Here is a 19,059-nt window from a genome sequence, read left to right on the forward strand (position 1 = left end):
TGAATGATTGATAAACGTAAAATTTCAATAAAAGATATGACCCGAAATGGACTTCGTACTTGTTTTTAGAGAGTCCAAAAATACATATGTACTTAAAAGATTTTTTTTTATTGCTGTGCCACCTTAGCCAGCCGAAGCATAGGCCATTTTTTTAGAAGTGAATTTAATTGTTATTTAAAAATGTAGCGATGTAATAGTATGGCATTGCAGTAATGCACACGGATATAAAATCGAATGCTGAATACTGCATGCATAGGCAAGGCCAGAGTGTTAATCAGTATTTATGCATTTGAAATTCAATTTCGCACTGTACAGCTTTAGCAAACAATTTGTGAATGCAAGAAAGCAAACTTTCTTATCACTCGCACACAACGAATGGCAGCAAAGCAAGGCATGAAGCTCGTCAATGCACTTTCCCATACATGAATGGTTCTTAAGAATAACGCTGATAGGGCAAGCGATTATAGAGAATATAAATTTGAGTTAATTGGGTGTAGCTTTTAAGCCGAAAATATTGATAATGAAGGCTATTTATTGAACAACAACACAGTGTTACACTGAAAATTAATTTTTTAAATGATCTTATAATATAACCTTTAAGCCTAGTCGAGTAATTTGTAAAACTGTTAAAAATTTTCCTAACACCCTGAAATTCTCAATAAAAGAGTAAGACGCAATTCTCACATGACTTCTTTTTTTCTGAAATACCACAAACTCCTAACATGTCAGGTAAGACGTCCATGACTCGTTGATTCCAGATCAGACGAAACGGTGGATAATCAACTATCAGTGTGGTTGCCAATTATCAGAAGAATTGCGTAAAGCCAAGTCCCAGTCGCGTAGAATTAAACAGGGGGTTACCTCAGCGGCGTACTTTCCCCTTAACACTATACGGAAAAATCATTGACTTTGCAGTTTATTCAAGACGAGAAACCTCAGCATATCTGCCCAAAATCCTGCGAGTAAAGTTTGACAGCCTTTCCTCTTTCTCGGCGCACGCCTCAGCCACTTAAGTTGCTAGCCGGCAAAACCTCGCGAGCCGACAATGAGACCCTGCACACAACATACTAAGCGAGGGGCAGATCGGTGGCCAACTATGCCCCGCCAGTGTGGTCGGCAGAGACGAGCGACACTACTGCGTGAATCTTTCGAACTTGCCAGAACGTAGCTCTACTTTCGGCCACAGACTGCGACCTCATGTCGTCCGATTAACATCTTAATGAAGAAAGGTAGATGCCGAAGGTGAAGGAGTACAACACTATGCGATCAAAGTAATTCATACTGCGATGCCATCGCAGAAACCACTCCGGCAAGGCATTGCTTCGGAGAGATGCACCTAAAACCCGATAACCCTGACACTGAAAGCTTTATGGACTGCGCCCATCGACGTCGCCCGCTTTCTTGGCTTCTGGCTTACAGAGTCGGAGGATGAAGATGACTCACCTAGGAGGATCTAGATGCATTTCTATATCAACAAGAAACTTTAAAAAAAATCTTACCTTTACCTTTTTGGCGGTTAGGGTTCTACATGGCTGTTTGGTAGCGCATTGTGCCAAGGTCTTTATAAGTATACCAGTGTTCCTACGGTCACATATGTAGCTCTACCGTACATTCTTGGCAACTCTGGAAATACTCGAATCGAAATTACGAGATATCGAAACAGCTGGTATTCTCTCATTCGTTTGTTTTTACCCATCATTCGCATTTCTCCCCCAACACTACACACTAATTGTTTGTTTATGACATCCCAAATAGCCTGATTACAGTAATCATAGTATTCGCAATAAGGCTCACGTTCGGTTAGTAGAAAAACTAAAAGAAGTTGAACCATATCCTACGGTCGGCATTCGGAAGCGAGTTTCGCAAATCAAAGTGGAAAACATAACTATGAAACAGGTCTAAGGTACCATGACAAGCTGTTTTTCACCGCAGAACAGAATCCAAATGACTTGCGAGACACTCAAACACCAAAAAGCCCTTTTTAAGTTTTGATCTTGATAAGTCCATGAGGTTTGAGAAAGAACCAGTTGTGGAAACAGCTGCTGAATCGCCATCTGAAAATCTCAACCATTCATAGCCATTAAAATGCTAGCACTACCAAGTGCCCAACTTCATTTTGTTTCTCATTCTGCCAACCGTTTAACGGTCTCTATAGGGATACACATCGTTTACCTGTTTAATAATCTTCAATAATTAATTGCTAATAAAAAGTTCTTTCCAGAGCATCACTTCTCTCTTTAATAAAAAAAAAATATTTTTTTTTTCAAAATTGATTATTTTATTTTTTAAGTATTAAACTAACAAACGAATTAATTAATGTGTTTTACAAGCCCTTTGCTTAGTTTTTTTTTTATCATGCACCACAAACATGCATACATACATATGTACATATGTATGCAAAATAAACAAATTTTGGGTTAGGCCTCGTCTGATTTCATGGCCTCATATATGCTTCCTTACGCCCATATTATTGACTTGGCGCTATTCCACCTTATTCCCCGCAGCAGTAATTCTGGGCAATTCTGAGCGAAGGCGGAATAACTTTTTTGACAATTATTGACTATGAAATAACGACGAATAACTTTCAAGCAGAGAAATAAGTATAAGTAAGTATCGTTTTCCGAAGAGAGGAGTGTCAAAATATTAAAACTTTTTTAATTATTATTTTTTTTTTAATTTTTAAATTAATGAAAATCTATCAAATCTCGTTCAATTCAACGACAAGAACTCTGATACTCTCACGCCATGTTCGAGTATTCAAGTGTTTGATCAAACTTAAGCGTAGCGTAGTAATTACCTCTGTAAATATGTAGAGAATTTCCCCCTCTACAACGTGGTATCTTTATCGTTTTGTTTAATGCATTTGATTTGATTTGATTTGACACAGTATGAGTTGAATTGGAAAAAATTTGTTAGTTTTTTATTAATTAAAAAATTTGAAACATGTATATCAATATAGGGCAAAGCTTAAGAGTTGCGGAATCTAGTAGCATGCCCCTCATACTGCCTGCCACATTTGTCCGATTACAAATTGCATCTGTTACTTTTCCATATTGTTTACTTTTAGGCCACACTACTTTTTATTTAGAAAATTCTGACGATGAAAATTTAGCGTGGCGATTGTCAGAATTCATCTGCGGTACATGTTTTATGGAAATCAACATGCTATATAACAAATTTTATAAATTATGTATTATTATTATTATTTTTTTGATGTTTATTCCAAAAACATTTAGAAAAACTTAGTAAAAATCAGGGAGACCTCTCTGCATTGGTAGTATAACATAAAAAATTCTGAGAAATATCGAAAGTGGTGGCTGGAACACCCCATATGAGGGATATTTTCAATATATAATTTAGATAACTGAAAATATAGAAATGTTAGCAATTTTTAATAATGTTTGTTTTTATTTAGTAATTTAATTCAAAAATCAGGCAATGCATTTAATATAAAGTAAAGTTGCTGCCTTTTTAGGTAAATCAAACGCTACTAAATAAGTGCTCTCTGGGAACACTTGCTGGTGCAGGCGAAAAATATATGCGTGCGTAACTTGAAAAAATTTTAAATTCCTTTCGATTGACGCCTCAACATTTAAGTTTAGACTTTCAGCTATATTTTATTACAACGCATTTATCAACTTGCAATGTTGTGTGTCCAGACAGCTATAAAACCTTTGCTTTGCAAAGTTCCTATAAAAAAAGTCTAAGACATCAACCTCTTCAGTTGAGAGGTAGATGTCGCCCTATACACTACGTACGCTACAGCGGAAATGGACGACACGCCATATCTTCAAATGAAATTAATTGGTGCTCGTATGTATGTAAATGCATACAGTGACGAGCAAAACTGTAACATGGAGTAACACTTTTAACTTCAGCTGTCATAGCGACAATCTATCTCATAAATGGTTTATAATAACTTTTGCTAAAATTTCAAAATCAAAAGTTAAGTATCAAAACAAATTCTATGGGACTGAGAAATATTATTTTCAACTTTTTAGTCCATTTATAAAAGCGTCGTATATTAAATGTTTTTTTTTTATATTATTTATTTAATATTTCATATAACTTTGGTATAAAATAATTTAATTCGACTTCTGAAATAGGTGGCAGCCCTCTTCAAAATATTTCTAAACCACTACCTTCTTAAACTTCTTTTGTCTGGCACCTATATAGTGATACCTTATTCACTTACCAAATTCTTTTAACTAAAATTGAATTCGATTTTTTTTAAGTATGTGGCAACCTTCCTACACCACTTTCAAAATCATTTTGGTTGTAACAAATGATTTCACTTTTTAAATAATTTGAGCTTAATTTCTTAACAGGCGGCACATCTTTTCGAAAAAGTAAAACCCTATTGAACATCTACAGCGCAAGATTTTTAATTTGACACCTCATTTTTGAAAATCTAACGGAATAAATATTCTGATTTTCATATTACGCCTTATTCCGTTTTATTACAAGCGTCAATAATAGACTTATTCCGACTAGTTCTTCTCTATTCCTTAAATATTGATAATCCAGCTTATTCCGACATATTCGGAGTGTCAATAATATGGCCGTTAGTAACAAATAACAAGGCGAATATTAAAATGTAAAAGTTTTAATTTATGAATGAATTACTGAACGACCGGAAATCTTGTTTGTTTTTGTAGATATCTTAATACGCATAGATGTGTGTACAGACGTTAATCAAATTTTTATACAGTAAACTTACTCCAATTGCGAGTACTTCTGGTCAACACAAAGCGATAAATTAAATTAGATTTTTTTAAATATGTACTATTTACATTTAGATATGTATGTACACAAAACCTATGTACATACATATGTATGTAAGTAATTGTAGACATTTAAAAGTATTATTTTTGTGAGTTTTTTTTTTAACTTTTTTTGCGTGGAACGCAATTATTTATTTTGCTGACTCCGTTGAAGGGTAAAAATAACAAACGTTACAAAATGCGATTTCCCTCGCATGCTTTTGATTAATTTCGCTTTATTCTATAATCATTGTTTATGCATATTTGTATTTGTTTCGGTAAATATTAGCGAAGCTTAAGATAACGATATATTCGTAATTAAATATTTAAATATTAAAAGAATAATAAGAAATGAAGTTCAATGCTCAGCTAAGATTTAGTCAAAGTCGTACGTCGACGTAATGTTTTTAACACATTTGCATGCATTCATGGACATAAAGCTCACATATGTATGTACCGAAACACTTGTTAAATAATTTGTTGACTGTATTTTTTGTTTAGCACGTTTTTCTTTTATGCATAGTAATGAAAAATGAAAAAAATGACATTATATAGGATATATAGAACAGCTTACGTTCGATAGTAAGATATAGCTATTACCATTGCACTTTCGAAAAACTAATATTTTTTTAAATGTTTGTGATATTCAGTAAGTATACACTAACAGCATTATTTATGAAAAATAATTAGGTAAAGGTTTATAAATTGAAAAAATGTATGAAAACGTCACTTTATAAAGTTCTTTAAACCTACTTTATTTTTTATGAATAAGGCCATAAGAAAATAGTTTAGTTACGGCAACTAAATTTGTTTTTCCCAGCACATGATTTGGTTATAGTTACATTATTTGGCTATAGTTACCAAATCATGTGTTGATAAAAATATATGTATTTAGCTCACTTTTTTCTGAGTGTAGTAAAAAGGGCTATCCCATGTTATCAGTGTATAATAGAAACCCTTCAAGATAACCTTAAAAAAAACTTCTTTATATTGGGGTGTATGTATTTTCGCTTTCGTACGAATCGAAAATCATGAAATTTTCCTATCATTTTCTATAAAAAAAAATTTCAAATTTTCAATTCGTACGAAAACAAGAATACGCCTCATTGTATGTAAGGATTTTTTTATCTACATACAGTAAATTTTCACCCAATTTAAATACAGTTTTTCGATACTCCAAAAGAGCTTAACTAAACTTGGTAAATGACATTTCAATCCGTTCTGATGAAGCTCTCAAAATCGAAGACGCCGCCTGAACTAATTTCGGCACACACTCAAGAAGGTAGTAATGGAGCATATGCCGGCGACCCTTCGCCAAAGCGGTAAAAAGACTTAGATAATGGGCGACACTCTGGACAGAAGTCATTTGAATGTAGACCTATTCGGTTGGCCCTCGTTCCAGCATACAGTGACTGCTAATAATCTCGATAACATATCGGAGCAGTGGTCGCTCCAAGTGGAAGAAGAACTAGATCTTCCCTTATCTAATTTAGGCTAAATGTGGCCAGGCTTGACCAACTTCGGGCCTTGAGATCGGTGATGTTTGCAGACATAAAAATAATTTTGCTTGTAAATTTTTTTCTTCTTCTTTGATGTGAATTTGTCACATTCCAGTACTTTAATAGATTTCGCTTACCGAGCTAACACTACGCACAACCAACTAAGAGTGTACCGCAGGAGGGCACATGCGTCCCTAGTTGCTCTTTATCTAGGGATAACCTTTTCAACGCCACGTCATCTGTCTCGCAGTTTCCTGCGATGTCACTGTGACCCGGCTCCTAAACTAGCCTTATTAAGAAGTACTCCGGCGCAATTGATAGAGAGGTGAGACATTCCTTTACCGACTGCAGAAGTGCGGAAGCCTGAACATATCCGATTAGGGCGGTCCAGTTGTTTTAGGCTTCCACGACAGCTTCCTCTCTCCATGATCAGGCCTAAGTACTTGACCCTGCCTGGGAGCCGCAGACGAACACCCCACTTGAAGGAAGGACCACAATGGGTATCTTGTACTTCCTGATAAACAAGGCCAGTTTAAAAAGGGTGTCTAGCCATCGTCCCTTAACCAAAAGATCCACATCATTTACAAAGGCGATCACTCGATAGCCGACTTTTTTCAGTTTCTCCAGAAGGTCGTTTACAACCGCAATCCAGAGCAGGGGAGAGAGAACACCACCTTGCGGAGTGCCCCTATTGACTCAGCGCTGAGTGCAGGTGCTCCCCCACTCACCCAATTGCACGACACCTCCAGATCCCTTTGTAGCTGCGCAGATATGATGCCTTCGGTCCCCGGCGACTTGAAGGATTTGAACGAATTTATCACCCAGTTCATGTGAAGATCGTCCAGAAGATCGGAGAAGTACAGGACCTGAAGTACAAAATATTGCAAAAAGTACATTTGGTTATGCTGCGAAGTACGAAGTACAAGAGCTAAAAAAGAAATATGTACTGTACTTCCGAAAGAAGTACGCTTGGTCACATTAAGTATGCCCCACTTACAATATTGAGGTCTAATTTGGAGCCATCGGTGTGCATGACGATAGAATTAGAATACAAATTCGAAATTAGATTCACTACCCATTCGATCCTATAGGAGATGCAAAAGGCGAGTCATTATTTGAGGCACCTAAAGTTTGCTGGAACATCTGCCAAAAACTCATATTGCCATTTGCCGATAAAAGATTAGAGGTACAAAGGTAAGGATGGTCTCTAGGGATTTTATTGGCTTTTGAGGGTAAAACCCATTTGTGAACAGCTGATTTGCAGACATGCAGGCCAGTTAAGTATAGCCTTCCTGCAATGCTTCGATAATATTAGCCCTGTTCCAGGTACTTCACGATTTGCCAGTTTTACAGGATTTACAGGAACAGCTGTTTTCGCCATTAAAAAACCTTATAGAAGGTGGATTTTTTGTTATTTTTTTTTAGAATATTGCCGCATTCAAGTGCTGGCTCGGTATAAATTTAATCCTAAGGCATAGCAATTGCTTTGGGTATAAAAATGCTAGCTTTCGATATGCCCTAAAATATTCGATTGCAGTAAAAAATACTGATGCAAAAAACCGGAGTGATTTATTGGATTAATAGCTGTGCTAGGTTGCTGTATTGGTAGGCTGGTTGGTTGGTTATTGCGCCATTCAGAAGGTCAAATGTCAATCAGTGCTGCCGCTCAACGCTGCATGACATTTTGATATTAGCCAAAACGATTGCAACAGTTCGAATATAAATGAGTAGCTGAACACGCACACACTTATACTTATACTTGCCTATGGATGTTTGTACATTAGACTGTATCATCTTAACATAGAGTATTTTTGCAAGACGATTTCGAAAAATGTTTTTTGCTTTGGACGAACCCTAGGGGCCGGTTTAATACATTTTACACTAACAACTATGCACATATGTATGTACATACGTTTTTTATATTTCAACTGGAATTAACATACATATAAAGTTTACTGGTTTTTGGTGAGCTTTAATTTACTGACATTAAGGTGGTACGCTAGGGAGATAGGAACTGAGATCTAGCGGAACTTTAGGTCAAGGGCTTAGGAACAACAGAAATCGACAGAAGAACATCGATAAATCATACTTTAAGGTCCAATTGTAAATGCCGAACATGTGGCAAAAATTATAAAATGGCAAAAAAATGTTCTGTTTTCGAAATTGTCACCTTGAGATATCATAATTTAAGATCCGACAGTAAATGCTGAAGATATGACGAAAAATGGGAAAAGAATTTTTTTCGACACTGCCTCGCAAAAATACTTCAGATTCGAAAGTGTACGGCGAACTTGTTTTTCTAGTGCGGTCTAATGTACATGCAGACATATGTACATATGTACTTATACACGCGGATAGATGTAATTTTATTGGTGCATACCGCGTTTACCCTACATTCGTATATTTACAATTTTATGGCAAAAAAAGCAGTAAAAATAAATATAACAAAGTAGCAGAAAATAGGAACGAACAAGCAACTGATAATGCCATGGCTCTTCATATGTACATATATAGTTGCGATTGCGTGTAGGGGAGCGCGGATAAGCAGGTTGTACCCATGTAATTGCTACATTGCGCAGCTAACTGATTAGCTGCTTGTTTGTTTGGCTGTCTGTCCGTCTGACTGCATGTGCATCTATCTAACCGACTGTCTGCCCAACTGTCTGCCCGACTGTCTAACAACTAGCAAGTGCAAGCTCATGTCAACTCGCTAAGCAAACCAGACAATTGGGTATTTGGCGTTTGTTTTCACAGTCTATTTAGTTACAACGAAAAATGCAATGTATGTATGCATCTGTGTATTTATTTGCCTGTACCAGTATACTACAGTGAAAGCTCTCGTAGACGGACGCTCTAATAAGCGGACACATTACGACCAATTTTTGTTTTTTTTTCCATACAAAGTGCTCTCCCATAAGCGGACTTTCCGATAACTAAACGGACGCGGCCACTCAAATATGTCTCATCAAAGATATTTTCTTTTCTAAAAAAAAGTATTGCCTTTTCGTTGCCCTCTTCTTGCTGCTGGAACAAAGCGGGCAATAAGATTTGTCGGTAGGAAAGAAAACGCCATAAATTTGAATTTGTTTTTAACTCATTTTTTTCTGTCTATTGAAGAAAAATATTATTTTAATTTAGAATCCTGAAATTTCAGTTTTTTTTTTAAATTTTAATTTTAATATTATTTTTTACGAAATTCCCATAAGCGGACATCTCACATAGGCGGACAAAAAGTAGGTGACCATCGGTGTCCGCTTATGGGAGCTTTCACTGTATATACATATGCACATATTTAGGTATTTACGGCGATGGCACAATGGGGGAACCTTGAATTTGAAATATGAATAAAAACAGCAAATACGCCACACAAATGCAATATACATATATACATGTGTAAAACGCTAAATCGTTTGTCCCAGCCAGCCAGCCCCTACATCCCAACTCAGAGTTTGACGAATAACAAAACTGTGAATTTTAGAACCTGGAGCGCAATAAATATTGATGTGGGTGTGTGTGTGTGCCTTTTTGACGCGAACGCGTACACTTAATCGAATAACAATGTCGCGATGTGACACTTTGCACTCTCTGTGAAACGCTGATATTGATTTCAACGGACGAATTAATGCATTTGCGGGAAGAGTCGAATTAGGGATCCAGCACTTAGTAGCTATGTATCTACATATGCATGTACATTTGTATGTTGAAATTTTAGCCCTTATAATGGCTACAAGTGTTATAATTGACACATTAGCATCTGCACAAAGTGCTATAACAATAACAAAAAGTGAAAAGAGGTGAGGTAGGCGACTATAGTCGTATAACAGCCCAAACAGCCGGCACACTACAGCCATTGGAGGCACACATGTACATACATACATATGTACGTATTACAATAGCAACAAGCTATGAAACTGCTGACACATACAAATAATATCACAACAGTGTTGAAAAGATATGGAATAATCAGAATGAAGTGAAAACATGCTACGGCGTTCTGCTGTATTTTTTATATTTCAATTCTGTTTTTACTTTTGATTCGTTTAAAAACCCCGTGAGCATTTGTAATCCCGTTGCTATACCGAAGGTCGGTGAAATTTATTGGGCTATATATGCTGGGCTGACTGTGTTCCATGGAGATTTGATAAATATTTAGATACCCAATTAGCCAAACGACGTCATTTGTGACTCGTTCTGGTGAACAACTTGTTCGCCGGCGACGTTCGCCCACGACTCGCCGTCGGATGAAAAGCACAGGGTCGTAAAAATGACTCGCCGGCGAACCGAAAAACGATGTACTAGCGAGGTGCAAAACGATGCTCATAACCTTTAACAAAAAACATATAAATCCAATTTAAATTATGTGCAATATTTCAAAAAAAAAACAAAAAAACAAAACCATTCCTAAAAGTTTCAAACTTTGCAATCTGAATTTAAAGAGAAAATACATATGCAGCTGTTTTATAACGCATTAAATTTAATTTTTTTGTATAGAAAAAATGAATTTGATTTGAAAGCTTTTTCTGTCTTTTGAAAAATTAATTGAAGGATCTGCTAAAGAGGAGGTCTTTGCGTTATTTTTTGTTTTTAGCAATAAGATTCCCAAATAAAAATTAAATTAAATGAAAAAATATATTTAATTAAAAATTAAAAGAAAATTAAATTAAAAATGAAAATACACTACAAAAAATAAAGTTTATAAAATTTAAATGAAATTGGAAAATGTAAAGGTTTCTATTTAAAACAAAAAATCTAAAAATTAAAAGAAAATTAAAGTAATTAATTTAAAAAAAAGTGTTCTTTATAATTACATGAAGTTAAAGCAGATATTTATTTTTAACTATAAAATCTAAGAATTCGAAGAAAACTAAATTAAAAAAAGAGAACAAAAAAATAAGTTTCTTAAAATTAAACGAATTTAAAAAAACTTCTATTTGAAACAACATAGTTTAAAAAATGCAAATTAAATTAAAAGGGAAACTAAATTAAAAGAAACAAAGCAAAAACCCAAAAATGAAGAAACCGAGAGCATCGAACACTTTCTTTGCGCCTGCTCTCAATCGATTCCCTGCCGACTGCCTGTCGGAACTTTGCGAAATACATCGTTTTACTATGTAACAGAGTTAGAACTTTATTACGATCGTAGTAGATTTAGTACGATTATCGAAAAAATTTAATGCACTCTCCGCTTTTCCCACGATCTAATTTGATTTTCTCTTAGAAACAAAGTTCGCCCATTGGAGTATCTGTACCCAAAAAAAAAAAGGGAGAAGTCGTACTGTCGCCCGTCTTAAAACTTACAGACGCATAGTTTAGGTTATTTCAAAAAGAATTTACTAAATTTCCGTATTACCTAACTTGCATGTACATATGTATATATGTATGTAAATCTATATAATATGTAAGCTATATAATATGTAAGCGAGTAATGTATAAAAAATCGACTATGGAATTTCAGTTTCTACTGCGATTTTTCACGTCATTTACTCCGATTTAGGTTTGTTGTAGTTCTAACCCTGTTTGGTGCACACAGATTTATACATTTCGAGAGTTACAGAGTGGTGTTTGGAATTTTTTTTATTTAGCTGAACTCATTCTCGATAACTAATTGGCTATTTTTGTACGTAGGCAAACGGTTGGTTTCAACATTGAATCAATTAAACAGTATCACAGTCCTGCAGTGTGCTTCCATCACAACCTAACCGTAAAACCTAAGCACAACCTAACCTTAAAACCTAAGTGAGCTCAGCACTTTTTTCAATTAGAAACAAATCTTACAAACAAAAGTTCAAAATTTACGTTTCTCATCATTTTTCGTTGTAAAGTAAAGTGAAATCATCTCCCGAAGGGTCCGGTTGAATTCAATTCGAGACCCATTTTTTGTTAAATATTGAATAGATTTATTCCGAAATACATACATATACAATGTGTACATATGTATGTATGTATAACTATATCCTATGTAGAATAAGCCAAAATTAAAGTCCTGACACATACAAGTTATTTAGTAGATCCTAAAGTGAATGACATTGAAGCCAAAAACACAACCACAACACTCTGGCAGAATGATGAAAAAAGCAAACACGTAGACGTGATTTGTGTCAATATTCGTACGGCACATATGCCCAGAAGCGTATACAAGCAAATTCAAATGAATAACTAACTAAAGGATAACTCACAACGAGGCCATAAAATGCTAAAACGCTGCGTTGAGAACTGTCGGTCTGTGTGGAAGTAAATGGAATTTTATAGTCAGAAGTGTGTACACATACATATGTGCCTATACTCGTACGAGTAGATAGTTACAAGGGTTGTCCGCACTTTTGGGATTCGATTGTGTCTAAGTACTTAATTATTTCTTCATGACACGAGATCAGTACGAGAACCTTTCTTGCAAAAAAGGTTTTGACCCAAAACATCTTAACTCTTGGTTACGAGACGGAATTCGAAAAGAATTTCGCAATCACTCTTTCTTTCAATTTAAAATAATTCATCGTCAGCAATGACAAATTTGTGAACAGGTGGCAACCCTCTTCAAAAATATTTTCGAAATAAAGCTTTCTTACAACTTTCAAGTTCGACAACTATATCAAATTATTTCATTTAACTAGTTAACTAAATTGATTTTGATTTTCTTACAGGTGACAGCCTCCGTTAAAAATATTTTTGAAATAAAGCTCTCGTTTTATAAGTACCTATGCACATTACAATTTCGTTTAAATCGTTTGACAATCACCTTGTTCGCATATTTTATTTATCTCATTAATTAATTGACTTTAACTTTTTCAACAGATGGCAACTCCTTTAGAGTATATTTTCGAAATAAATAGTTTTGGAGCTCCCATGCTGCTGTATTATTTTATATAGTCTATTAATTAATTAATTGATTTAAACTTAAAAAAAAGGTGGCAATTCTGTTAAAAAATTATCTTCAATAAACACTTTTTTAACGAACCCATTAAAACATGCATTTTTGTAATTTTGGCTAAATTCCCGGTACATAACTCTTAAATGGTGGGCCCAGTGTACTATTAGCGTAAGTTCTTGTTTTTTAGTTAATAAAAGCTCGTACAAATAAGGACACCCTTAACACAAACAACTAGGCAGCAGCTATAAACCAAAAGGGAGTTGGCCCAAGTATTATAAAAAAACGCATAAAACTTATAAATAAGTACATACAAAAAAGTCTAAAAGCAAGGCGGCATTGAAATGTAAATTTGTAACAACAAAAAATACGCTACTTCAAGAGCGATATGTATGAAGACTATAACTCTGAACAAATGCATAACAAATAAGCTGGTGTCACAAGTCTAACGGGAAAATGCCGCTGAAACACGCTACTAATTAATTGGCCCCAACACAGCGCATAAGGGTCAGCGGCCATGATAAGTATGTATTATTACACGCTTACAAACAAGCAAACGCATGCAAGCGCTAGTCGCTAACTAGGCGACTGATCAACTGGACTGGGCGAACAAGCTCAACACAGCTACATCTATCTATTGACCACTTGACAGCCCCATCAACAAATATTCAAGCTAAAGTTGCCATTGACTAAGTAAACGTTGATGTTGGACGCAATAATTTGCATATAAATCGTAACCGAAAAAAACCCCAAAAATAAAAAAATAAAAAATACTGCATCTCTTCTCTTTCATTCGGGGCATGCTGCAGTGCGTAAGTTTGTATGTACATAATGCGGTGTGTTCATAGTCGCGCAACCAACAACTTAGTGCGTCATTGGGTCGTTGCGTCGCAGAGCCAAAAAGAAAATTGTATGTTCGTAATATCTACCTTAGCGCTTATCCATTACTCATACCATACCCCATCGTAGGTGGGACACATTTAACAAATTATGCTTTTACTCTTATTCGCTTTTCTTGCGGTTACTACTATATATATACTATATGTAGTTTTGTAAGGATCCCAGTTGGAGAGGCCTACTATTCCTTGGTGGCGCAACGCACGAAGTCCGTTCGAAGCCATGCGGCATGGAAAAATTCGAATGTACCATAATTTGGTGTGGGAATATCATGACTAACTATAATATACATACATTTTTGGTGAGTCTATAATAAAAAAAGCAAACAACCAAAAGAGGTTAAATTGGCTTAGCACGCAGTCAAGTAGAGGGTAATAAAGCGAAGCGCAGAAGGAGCAGTGTAGAAGGAGGGCTTCGCGGTGTTGAATTTTGATATAATGGCTTTACAGCCAACGAATGTAGAAATAAACAAAAACAAAAAACTTTCCGAACTTGTTTTGCTACTTAAATTACTTGATGTTTGTATAATTGTGTTTTCGTTTTTCGTTTTGTGTGCTAACTTTGATATTTTTGTTTGTCTTTCAAATATATTTCTGAGGTTATATTCTAGCGTGTAATTTCAAGCTAAGTATTTAAAATGAGTTTAAAACGTGCGATTATATTTTTTTGCTTAAGAAGCATGGGAATATTTCGAGCTTAATTCAAGAACTAAAATTCTGTCATTCTTATTGCTTAGGTAAGGCTGGGTTAGAGTGGCGCAAAAAAAGCACGAAGGCACACTTCGGCTAAAAATCGTCCTGTTATGATACCAAATCGTTGGTTGCATATCCGCCACCCCGTGTATAGGTCAGTAGCTCCTTCCCATTCGTTCCTCTCTGGCATCCTAACGGAGAATCTATCTACACTGTGTAGAATAATGGTATAGTTTAATTTCTGCAAATTACTCGGAAGAGTTTCTAAGATTGCATTTAACCAGGCAGCAAAGAAGCTTCGGTAGGAGTCTAAGGCCGAAGCCACGCAATGAGCGGCTGAGCGGCTTAATTAAAACATATGAAATACTATTGAAGGTGCCATGCTCTGAGCGGCTGAGCGGCATTTTTGTATGGCGCCGCTCATATGTGGTCTTACTTCCCAATGTTTCCTGGCGTGCCTCTGGTAACACTATTAGTAATGTACCCGTTTCCTATATCCGAAAAATAGTTCTCTTTTTTAGAATGAACTTAATAAATTCCGGTAATGCCGAGGATTCTACTATTTCATAAAAGATCTTATCCTAAACCACCCTTTGTATTCCTTAATTTCACTTGGACCATAAATTATTGAGTCCGAAGAGAGATGAGCTGTATACATGGATCTACCTGTACAGTAAGCGTGTTGATAATTGGACAGAAGGGTTGGGATGATAGAGAATCTGATATGGGTTACCAAACGATGAAAGGCTTTTTGGCATTTGCTGGCAGAGTTTTTGTTTGTAATAAATACTATTTTAAACGAACTTCATACTCAATGTACTGCTTGAGTGTTACAGGGTAATAGAGTTTAATAAGCTAGCGAATGGCTTAGCTAGGATAGCGGCAGCCTCAGCTTCTTCCTTCCAATAGGCCCACACACAATGAGGAAAGAGCTTAAGCAAGGATCAAAATTAAGGAAGGAACAACACTCGCATAGCGCAACACGACTTCACCCAGCCAAAAATCTATTGGGGAGGTACAATACAAAAAGAATAACCTCACTAAAAAGAAAGCACCATTAGGGGCATCCTCACGCGGCACTGCAGGTTAAGAGGACATCTAGTTGGGAATCTGGTCGAATGCCCTCTGCCAATTTTGAGACACAACTACAGAGACACCATTGCAACTTCTTTTTGTCTAAAGCTGTAGCGATGCCCCAGAAGCTGTTCTAGACTTTCTGAAGATTATAGGAATAAAAGATGTGCCGTGATGAAAGGGGAGCACAACCTGCAACTAGGGATGGCAGCGATAAATAATTTGATTAAATTAATCGATTATTTATGTCCGATTATCGATTAAATTGTATCGTAGTTGTGCTTTATTAATCGATTAATTGTAAAAATATTTTCAAGAAATATGAATTCTGTAGTTGTGGAAATCCATCCATCGAACATTCGTTTTTGCTAGCTGCATTAACTTTACTCAACCCGAGGTTCTAAAAAATTCATTTCAAAGATCCGTAAGCATTGGATTCCATCAGCAGTAGAAAATGAGTTCGATCTCTGGGCCCGTTATAAATCTCTTGTACGCAAACGAAGGCGAAAAGGTATGATTTGGGTTACCGAAAAGATGAAATGAGTTTTTATTTCAATTGCCAGGTCCTAGAACTAAAGGGGAATATCATCGACGCTTGGGAGGAAATGAAAATTGTGTTAAAACACCGCTTAACAACAAAACGCTCATCAATGCTTTTGATTTTGCAAACTTGGTTAAATAATAAATAATTATCGGAGCTGCTCATTTTATTATATTTAAGGCTAATAAACAGGATTAGACATTTTTTATGGAAAGGTGTTTTTATGAATACTAACTGTAAAAGAGTGCCTTTGAAAATTCGATATACGATTATTTCTCAATGATTGCAATTCATTTTTTTTGGCTTGTGATTAATAATAAGATTAATTAATCGATTGTTTGATTTTTTTGCCATCCCTACCTGCGACACTTGCAGTGCTTCCCTCTTTTTCATATCTATGAGTCTATCTATTTATCTATACCATAGCTGGGCACACCAACACAGTCTCATTTTGTCATGGTATTAGTGCGTCGCGCTCAGTTATGGTTGCCGCATTTTTTATAAATGTACTAAAAGTGGTATTTTTCGTGCATGGGTATTTTGGCCTATTTTGCTTATACCTATAGTGTAATAATGAACCTTGGAAGTTTTTAGTAACTAATACTATTAGTTTATACAACCTTTTGCATAAGAAAAATTTAGTACTTGTATAATTTAAAAAAACTTAAATTAGGAAAACTCATTTGTATAATACCTGGGCTCCGTTTTATTAGAACCAATTCTTTTATATGCTGACCGGCCAGATGGTTACGGTGTTTAGGTCTTATTTTTTAACCGACTTCCAAAAAAGGAGGAGGTTATCAGTTCGTCGGAATCTTTTTTTTTTTTTTTTATGTATGTTACCGCATAAGTTTGGACCACGTCAACCGATTTCGATAATTCTTCTTGCATCGGAAAGGTAGTGTCTCAGAGGTGGTCCCATACTAATCTGGTTAAGATCCGATCAGTGGATCGTGAGATATATATATATATTATTTTTTTTTTATATGAGAGTTGAAGTCGGTTTTTTTTTATGCTAAAAATTACTTGTTTCATATAAGTAGGTATTTAGTCTTAAAAATAGAGTATAACTTATAAATATTATTCATTAAGTATTTTTGGGCATAAACCAGCATTTACATTTCTCTATCGATTTCTTTTGAATATTATAAAATAAAGTATGCAATGTGTGCCCTAGTGCGTCGCGCTGAGAAGCACTTTTCTATAATTGCACTGAGTGGAGCGTTTTTTTCATTTGTTTATGGTTAATGGTCGTATTACCACACAACAAGCATTGGGCATTATTACCTTTTTTTAAAACCAGAAACTGTAATTGGCACTCATACTCAGACATTTTGGGCATTGTTACATATATAGGTGGCAACCACGCGCTAAAATTACGAATAAAAATATTCAACGGCGAAGCATAGTGTTACTCTCATGAAATCTGAAAGCAGACTGAATTGAAATTCGCTGCGTCGTTTCTGTATACGTATAAGCGCTGCGACGCAGACGCTACTCGCGAGTAGCGTTTTGCCCAGCTATGATCTATACCCATGTCGCAAACTTTAAATATATATACACATTCCGATTGGCTTCAAATTTTGAATGGAGAGGATTTAGGGATATATTTTCCATTTCTGGAGGGTGTTCCGAAAGAAATATAAACACTTCATTACATTCATTCATACAATTGATGGCTATCTTATTTTACAAAAAAAAACAGAGTCTGAAATTTTCGTCCTTGCTAAGCTTTTCAAAACTACGCAATACCTTAAACTTGAGAATTCTTTGATAGTCACACTTTTCAAAAGCATTAATCTTCACAGTGAAACATCGATATAACCAACCGTGATAAAACGAAAAACTCAATACTTATAACAAAATCTGGGTGCCTGGTCATGATGGCTATGATGGCAAAGAAAAAGCGGATTCCCAAGCTAAAAAAAAAGGCAGACAAACTTTTTGTTGGCCCTAGCTCATTTCTTGTATTCAACAACGATATTAAGAAGGACCTCAAAAAGTATCCTGCACTGCTAGCCATTGGGACAAGTTAGAGGGACACCATCACTCAAAGAAGTTCCTTTGCTTCAGTGAAAAAAGAGCTCAATCTGCCCTCACGGTAAGTAGGAAAAACCTAAAAACACTGTGTGGAGCACTAACACAGGCCACTATACGTGTAACAAACACATGCACATGCTTGGCCTCTGTAGCACAGACTTTAGCAGGTTCTATAGTGAAGAAAAGGAATCAATAGAACACCTCATTACCACCTGCCCAACACTAGCTCACCGCAGAGTTAGATTTTTAAACGACTACATCGATATCGATATCGACCCAATGCAGATCTCACATCAGGGTTAATACAATTTTTGTGTATACTAAACAACTTAATTTGAAATACGGGGCACAATAGATCATATTTAGTCGCGGTGTAATGGGCCTGAAGACCCGCCCTTAAATCACCATAACCATAACCATATAATAAAACGTTTGCCGAATCCGCTGAAAAACATTTTCCATGCAAAAATGCTCCGTGATAGAACGATGAAATTTTGAGCATGAAAACCCTCGGAATATATTGGCGGTGAAAGGCCCGTTAGCAAAAGACTCTATATAACGTAGTCAATTCTGTACATGATGATCTTAGAGTCCCGTTATATAAAAAAAAACTAAACTACTTATACTCATAACGAATTTTTTTCTAAACATTTTACATTTTTCTATGTATTGAGGTTTTTATATTCTATAA

The 19,059-nt window shown here is 35.6% G+C and overlaps 1 protein-coding gene across 1 annotated transcript in view; it reads right to left on the reverse strand.

The window, feature by feature from the left end:
* Positions 1 to 19,059, reverse strand: part of LOC118742572 (kinesin-like protein KIF13B) — a 70,490-nt gene that overhangs the window by 32,179 nt on the left and 19,252 nt on the right. The window lies entirely within an intron of this gene.

Source organism: Rhagoletis pomonella, unplaced genomic scaffold (assembly GCF_013731165.1).
Source record: "Rhagoletis pomonella isolate Grant_MI unplaced genomic scaffold, Rhpom_1.0 Rhpom_scaffold_00007, whole genome shotgun sequence".
Classification (NCBI taxonomy): domain Eukaryota; kingdom Metazoa; phylum Arthropoda; class Insecta; order Diptera; family Tephritidae; genus Rhagoletis; species Rhagoletis pomonella.